Here is a 9,071-nt window from a genome sequence, read left to right as displayed (position 1 = left end):
GACTGGCGCTTATCAATGTTGTTGCTTACCAACACAAGTACTACTATTTGCATGCTGCTCTCGTTTTTTTTGTGATATCTCATCAAAACTGAACCCACCAAATGGTTGGAATGATGAGAGGTAAGAGAAGCTCTGCTTCAACGCATGATATACTGGTAAACTAAAATATTAAATACGAATAAACTATAGCTTATGTGTTTATTCAGATTTCACATATTATGAATCACCTGTCTGACACAGGATTAGGTATTAAAGACTGAATTGTGAACGCACTTATATCAAACCTATTACTAAGACACTGGGCATTAAGTGTCCTATCATAATACTAAATACACTGTCTATAGAATTTCTCCAATTTGACACGTGGTATTTCATCAGACTACTTGTCATGTACTAACCAGCATCACCATGGTTGCTACTCCCTAAAACTCACATGGCACGTATAGGGTCAGCTGACCCAGGTGGTGGGACATTCCTTTGACTTCAATAACTCCTCCTTTTTCGGGCTATTCATTTTTTCAGATACTAAGCCCTGATGAAGTCTGCTGTAACAAGCACAGCCTGAGACAAAACACGTGTTGACAGAGGGTCATATAAAATGTGACAAAATAAAAGAACTAGTGAAACCACAACCTGTCGTATACTTCTGTGTGCCTGGAGACCTTTTATTGTTTATTCCTGGACCTATCCAGCTGAGGAAAAATGGATGGCTCTTCCTTCTCTTGAGCACCGAAAAATATTTGGGCATTTAACTAACAGGATTATGAACTTTCTTGATTTGTGTGGTAGAGTGCGCCATCTATCCCAGCCATCGCACCATCTGTATCTTACACTTTGGTTTTACAGAGCAGTAGGATGGCAGAGGATGACTCAGAATAAACAGAAAATGGCTGCCTGCAGTTACTGTGAATCTTTTCCTGTTTGAAATTGTTGGGTTCTGGGCCTGTTTTAGGAATCTCCGACCCGGGTGCGTACTCTCCACATGTGAAGTGGAGACTCCTAAAACAGGCTGGAACCCAATTTTTACGAAGCGGAACATTAATACAATTTAGATAAATGTAAGAGCAGGGATGAAAATCAGTTTGAGAAGGGAGAAGGGTGTGGCCAGACACTACATCACATCCCAGAAAGGTTTGCCCCTTTGCATCATGGTACATGCAGCCTACAATTTGCGCTCCCTTCAGTGTTGACAGCCGGGTTACACCAAAATTAGAGGTAGCGGTCCTGTGTATCCCCAAACACCTAGCACCTAATTAACACAGGGACTCATTACTCATGGTGTAGACCCCTAAGTCATGGGGGAGTCATTGCAGTTGGGGGCAATTCCTCCACGCTGAGAAAGTGGAGTCCATTTGTCAATCAGCCCCCCATTGTTAGAAGGTCCAAGGTAGATCCCACACATGCACAGACATTTCATCCCCTGCGGCAATAGAGTCCTTAGAGACATTTTCAACACTAATTGTTGACATGTGCACATGACAGATTGAATGGCCAATCTTTTGACTCCTGACAACAGCTGTTGTTTACATAAATTGAGTGTGGCATGCAAAGTAGTCTCAGGATGGAATTTATGGACAGATTTTTAAATGTCCACCTATCATCATTGACAACAGACTGCAAACCACAGATTGTCTGTAAGGATTCCTAACTTTACTACTACAAGACTGAGACAAAATACTAACTTACATTCTGCGAGATCCAAGCATCTAGCTGGAAGGCATCCATCTCTGGATTACCTGAGAGAAGGGGGAGAGATTATATGGAAAGCTCGAGATGTTGTTGAACTGCTGGAGGTATGCATCTGCCTTTTGTTCTGAAATGTAGGCCAACTGAAACTCACTTTTGGACCTCACATATTATATCACTCATGGCACAGAAAGTGAAATCACTTATGATAGCTCATGATGACTCATGACATCTCAAATGACATCACTAATGACAAAGATTGTGCATTACTTAAATAAGGTAACATAATTGACAGCAAATATTATACCTACCCAGTGGGCTTACTAACAATCTTCAAAACTGACAATAAATATCTTTTATAAAACAGTGCATCGGTAGTACAACGCATCCTAATATTTCAATCTTCCTTGATTGACTATTACCATTCCATCAGTTCATGAATTCAGCTTGTCAATGAAGTTATGTAACATGCACGAAACGGTACATGGTGAAATCAAGCCCCAGTGGGCAAAACTTAACAGTTACTTAATTTAAATATTTTGACCAAGTCTAAAATCTACCAGTCTGGCAAATTCAAGATATAATAACTCCTTTACATTTCTGTAATCTTCCTTCTGAAAAAGAACCAACAAAAAGAGTACCAATTCAAATCCACATTACATTACACATTCAAGTTAAAAAGGCAAAAACCTGTACAGAAGGAAGGAGTTAGCGCATGACATTTACATTGATTTTGTGTTCAGCCTAGGTGTACAGCTAACTCTTCATCCATATTTAATCCATTCAGATGTAGGGTATTAAATGTAATGCTCATTTTGGATTCTAATCTTCGTAATTCCACTTTTCGATTACCCCCTCTCTCATGACTGGGAATTTTATCAAGTACCACAAATTGCACCAAAGTACAATTAGAGTTGTGGTATATTCTGAAATGACGAGCAATAGGATATTGTTTATCGTCATTCCGTATAGCGCACAAATGCTCTAAAATGCGTTTTTTCACCTTATGAATATTACTTCCTATGTGTGCTAGTTTGCATGGACATAGTAAGGCATACAAAACCTATTTGGTGTTACAATTCAATAGTCTGTTAATTACAAAAGGTTTCTGATCTCCTGCGAATTTCACTGTTTTACAGCTTTTACTGTGCTTGCAGGCTTTGCATTTGTTACAAGTGAAAAATCCCTTAATCTCATTAGTGTTTTTTTCTGTACTTACTACGCAATTACTCAATGTGTCTTGTAATGATCTTGCTTTTCTGTACGTTATCATGGGATGAGAACCAACATTCATCACTTTCGTTCTGTTTAGGAATGAGCACTGCGTCTCTATATAGTAATGCAACCTTATCAATTGCCATTTGAATGGCTTTATTACTGTACCCTCTTTCCTTGAATCTTTGTATCATAATCTTCATCTCTTTGCTAAAACCATCATCTGTACTGCAATTCCTTCTGGCTCGTAATAACTCGCCAAATGGAATACTCTGAATCAATGAAGTTGGGTGACAACTGTCCGCTCTTAATAGACTATGTCCTGCAGTTGTTTTCCTAAATAAATGACTAACTAGTTTGTTCTGTTTCACTGTTAGTCTAACATCAAGGAACTCTATAGTTACATTGTCAATATGACTACTGAACATCAAGTTCAGAGAATTATAATTAAGTGTAAGTACAAATTCATCTGCCTCATTCTTGGTACCCTTCGAAATACAGAAGATGTCATCAAAGTACCTGACCCACAGGACGATGTGGTCATTAAATTGTCTTATGTTATTGACCACCTGCTCCTCCCACCAGCCCAGGAATAATCCTGCAATGCTGGGGGCGAAGCAGGTGCCCATCGCCGTTCCCTGGGTCTGTCTGTATATTTCTTTATTAAACAGGAAAAAGTTGCTTGTTAAGCAAAAATTAATCATGTCTATTATCATTTGTGTATGCAGGAGATGAGATAATGATCGAGTCTTCAAAAAATGTCTGCATGCATCTATTCCTAAATCATGAGGAATACTTGTATATAGACTGTTTACATCCAGACTTAAAAGTAAGTAGTCCTCCTGCCAAATAACATTTTCAATCAACTGCAGAAAATCCCCAGTTTCTCCCAAATACGAGGGGAGAGCATGTACATATGGCTGCAGAAAGTAATCCATATATTTCGATGTGCTTTCTAGCATGCTCCCCCTTGATGAGACTATTGGTCTCCCTGGTGGGTTACTTGCATCCTTATGCAATTTTGGCAATAGGTACAGTGCTGGAATGTTGGGTAATTTACACAATAAGAACTGATATTCATCTCATTCCAGGATTCCCTGATCTCTCCAATTGATCAATTTTTTCACATACAATTTGTTGGCATCATCATAACATTTTTTCGATGATGGTTCATATCTGTAAATTTCGTTAAGTTGTTTCATCCCTTCCTTCAGATACATATATAGGGGCCATACCACCACATTTCCCCCTTTATCTGACTTTTTAATAACAATATTCCTATTATTCTCCAATTCTTTAATTGGCTCCATATGTGCTTTTCTGAGGTTCTTAGTACTTTTGGATTTCTTAAATCTAATTTATTTAGGTTCCTTGATCATACATTTTTCAAAGATGTCTATCACCTCGTTTGTCATTTAAGGCATAAAGATTGATTTGGGTTTAAACCCACTTGGAGCACTTACATTGATATCAATACTATCATTGATTAAGTTTAGAAAAAGATTGTCAATAAAATCAGCCTCCCCTTCCAATGCATGCATCGTGTGCAAGACATCAATGTCATTGACATTCAGAGAGCTTATTTGTGCCGGGTGAGTCATGTGTTTTTGAACATTCATTGTGGCATACAATTTTTTAACCTTCAGTTTTCTAACAAAATGAAAAAGATCAATACGACTTTCTGTATAGTTATAGCTTGCCGTAGGGGAAAAGGAGAGTTCCAAATGTAAAACCTCCATTTGATATTTAGTAAGTATTAAGTCTTATACATTTACCACTGTTTTATAATTCCTCTTTTTCCAGCTGTCTTTCCCCTTATCAGTACTCCCACTGGGGTTTCTTCCTGGGCTTTCGCCTTTTGTCTGCTTCCCCCTCTGCCTCCTCGAACATGACCTCTTTGTACTGGTATACCTCTGTTGGTCAGGGTGTTCGCTCTTCCTCTGGCTATGAGATTGAATTCCTTTAAAATACGGGCTTTTACCCCTGTTGTTTCAGAGTGTGCGGGAGTATCATTTTCACTTTGGTCACTATCAATTATTCCACTGGCTGCCATTTCAGTGCTGGTTTTCTTTCATACAATTGTCTCGCCCCTTGTTTTCAAAGTAGATGGCTGCTCATTAGTTCCTGTTTCCTCCACAGTGGCTCTTAAATGGTCAGATTTCCTGCCAAATGTCAAAATCTGCCCTTGTTGATAAACAATTTCATCACAGTGAAATTTTCTTTGTTTTTTTATTTTAATTTCCTCCTAAACTTTAAGCAGTCTTGTCTTCATTTTGATCATTTCCGTATAAAACTCATCTTGTTCATAGCGTTCCTTCACTTCTGTGGTAATTATATCTATTTCGTGTTTAAATTTTTCACAGTCCTTTTGCGCATATTTTACCAGAATCTTAAGCATCACAGTTGACAATTCATGGTTGTTGGTCATCCATTCTTCCAACATATTGGGTATATATACACACATACCTCAAAAAGAAATCATAGATAATTTTCCAAATGATTTATTTAACCACCATACAGCTTACAAACGCTTTTTGGCCTCACCGACCTTTGTCAATGTCAGCGTCTTCATTGTTGTGCACATATTTTTTTACAAACAAACCCTTCCCAGGCGCATGGCTGTGATGGCCACAAACAAAGGAGCCATTTTAACTTAGGGCCATATGTACAACAGCAATTTGCAATCGCAAATGTTGAAATTCGCACAATTTCAGCGTATGCGACCTCAAATTAGCATTGTGCAATGTAGCACACAAAAAACCCCTTGTGAAATAAGGAATCGCAAATTATGCGATTCCCTATTTTGCGATTGCACTTAAGGAATCGCAAATTGCGATTCCTTAAATACATTGTAAGAAGCACAAAAGAAAGTTTGATTTGCCCTTAAGGAATCGCAAATTACCACCAACTTCAAGTTGGTAGTAAATTGCGATTTCACTTAAAAAAGCTCTATTTTGCATTTTTGAAAGTGCCATGTGTCGCACATACATGCCCTTAGGGCATGTATCTGTGCCACATGTGCACACATGCACATTTCAGGGGTGTAACAGGGTGTCCTTTTGACACCTTGGCACCCTTGTAATTGCATTCTCAATTTGCGATTCTCTACTTGGTAATCGCAAATTGAGAATGCCTTCCCATTCATTCCTATGGGCCTCCTAGCCCATAGGAATGAATGGGAAGGTATTCCTTATTTGCGAATCTCAATTTGCAATTCGCAAATAAGGAATATGTGAGATTCGCAAAATTATCAGCAAATCCCACATACATTGCATTTTGCGATTCTCAAATTGCGATTCTCAGAAAATCGCAATTTGAGAATCGCAAAACTCTATTTTGTTACATATGGCCTTTGTCATTTTATTGTCATCTAATACTTGATTTACTATATAGATCATAAATCCAAGAAGTTATTTATTTGTCCTACATTGCCATGAAATAATTCTGTGTAATTTCCTAAAATACTTTACACAATTAAAAATTAAAAATATCTGATTATTTTGATCAATTATTGTGTAAACATAATGCAGCTCATAGTCTCCTACATTGTCTTTTGAGCCCAATCTGGTATGGATCTTAAAATTCGTATTACATCTTCTAACTTCAAAATACATCACATAGGGAAACGTATTAGACTTTTCAGACATAAGAGGCAATAAATACTTTGATCACCATTGGATCAGAAATATAATTAACACTGTGTCCTCCCTCCATGGGCCAATTTCAGCCACGGGGACCCCATCACCTGGGGCCCAGCCATATCTTTTGGGTGCTCCACTGGGACTGCAGCGGAAGCCTGAAGGGTCCGTGGTCCCTGCTGGCTCCCCGCCTCCTGCAAGAGTCGCCATTTCTTTTACACATAGGTAGTTGCTAAATATGCATCTCCCTCAGTATAAAAGCAATTCTGCTTCGCTTCCAGCAAGCAAGAGCATTTTGAATGTTCTTTCTTCTTAGAAGCAGAGCATTTGTTGTAGCTTGGAGGGAGCGGTCCAGATCCCGCCAAGCCTCAGCAAACAGCTATGTCCTGGGGGTGGTCCCCTCGGACATAGCAGGAGCCAGTCCTGGGGGGTGATGGTCCCCAGTGCCATGTACTGCTCCAGGAGGGGGCTGCATAACTCCCTCCTTTTTTATTTGTAGGGCCTGATCCGGTAGGTGGCAGTCCTTGGGGCCGAGAACGGCCCCCCTCCCAATTATTTAAAATGAAGATGGCCTCAGGAAGTTGGTAGTCCCCAGGGCCTGCAGTGCGCCTGAGCTCCAGCCACTATAAATTTACCATGGTCCAAGGAAGTTGTGATCCCCGGGGCCAGAAGGGAGCCTGACAGGTCCCCCATTTAAAAATGAATAAGCTCAGGTTAGGTGGTGGTCCCCAGAGCATGGGGTCCAAGAAGCCCCCGATTTCTTTCTGGCAAGTGGCCCCGGCAGGTGGTGGTCCCTGGGCCATTAATAAGCCACAGGAGGGGGGACCTTGTGCCACCCTCCTTTATTATAAAAATGCCCACGGGACCTGGCCCACCTAGGGCCAATTACTAATGAAGACTTTTTTTGTATTTTTATTTTCGGTGAGAAGCAATGTTTTTTTGAAAATTCTTATTTCGGGGGCATGGCCAAGATGGCGGTGGAGTAGCAGCGTTTCTCCAGAGTACCGCTTGCCAAGGCCAACAAAAAGCATTTAAAAGCTAATCTGGGACCCCAAACAAGGTGGAAAGAGTCCCGTGGCCTGGAGGACAGACAGTGGACACAGAGCGCAATTGTGATGCCCTGCGATGCCGCACTGGTAGAAGAGCCGGTGAGAAGCGGGGAGGCTGGGCTTTGGGTCTCTGGCCACGGTGGTGTATGAGGCTGCTGTGAGCGAGGCAGAGATTCGCACTGAGGGACAAGGACACTGCCTGATGTCAGAGGACGGGCTCAGCAGTGTCTGGGCTGAATCGCGGAGCGACCGGCTTGTGTGGCCGAGGAATAGCAGGGAGAGAGACAAGGCGTGCGGCCTACGTGATGGGCCACAGCATGAAGTTACTGTGGTGGGCCATGGCCCATTTGAGGGGTTGAAGACCTGAGCAGAGACTAGCGGAGATGCCCAGGCTGAAAGCTGATGACGCCAAAGGAGAAATAGCCCACGAGCAGCCCTGCTAAGGTGAGCACTGCCAGGATAATTGGGATGCCATGCGCGAACTGGGCCTGGGGCGGACAGGAAGGCCACAACCCAAGTACTGAGGGAAAGTGAAGATAGCACTGGAGACGTCCTGAGGCGCCCCTGGGTGATTGGCCACAACAGGAAAGACTCGGTTCCCTTGATCTGTGAAGTGTACTCCATCAAATCTGTAGATGTCATCCATATCATAATGTAGACTATTGTTATAATGGGAGCCCATCCTATGGTCTCTGAGGTAAGCAGAAACAGCTGTATTCTCAATCTGTGGACAGAATTAATTTGATCACTTCCATTTCTGTCTTTGGCATATAATAAAGTATACAAAGACAGTTTAAAGCAGAAGCAAGATCAGTTGTGCAAAGGTATCCTTCATGGACATTTCCAGTCCTACTACAGTCAATGTGCTAACGTCATTGCCACCACAGTTCGCAATCATGTGGTCAGGGGGTTGGAGATGCAAAAAGGTTTTAACAAAAGGCATCAATTTGTGCCACTTTAATCCTCTCTGTGCAATCCATTTAATTGTCCACATTTCCCAAAGCTAGGTTTTTGTCGATACCTCTGTGTTCAGCTTACCTTTTGCACCAGAAAACATAGCTGTGCCCTACAATCCATACTGTAAGCATCTTGAAGGGATGTCTGAAGAAATGAAAAGATGTCTGTAGCTGAGGTAGTCAGTTGGTATAATGAGAGGTATCTAAAATGGAGGAGAAGATGCTGTTTTTGAAAAAGCCGATGGCTGTTCATTAACATTGTGCCCTCAAAAATAGGATGCATGTTACTTTCCTGAAGAAGCATGTTTCTTATTGGTTATTACATTTTTTTGGGGAAGGAACAGTAGCTATGATAAGGTAAACATTTGCAAAAGTCAACCACACCTACTATTTTCATTTATAAGCTACTGTGCTGAACTTATGATGAACTTCTGACCTGCCTGTACAGTTGAATGTTGTAGAAATTGTTCCTCCAGAAATTAGCATTAAGCAGAATGGGGGAAGGGTTGAAACTTAACTGTGAATTT

This window comes from Triturus cristatus, chromosome 5_2 (genome assembly GCF_964204655.1).
Source record: "Triturus cristatus chromosome 5_2, aTriCri1.1, whole genome shotgun sequence".
Taxonomy (NCBI): Eukaryota; Metazoa; Chordata; class Amphibia; order Caudata; family Salamandridae; genus Triturus; species Triturus cristatus.
The sequence above is the reverse complement of the archived record's forward strand: the minus strand, read 5'-3'. Positions refer to the sequence as shown.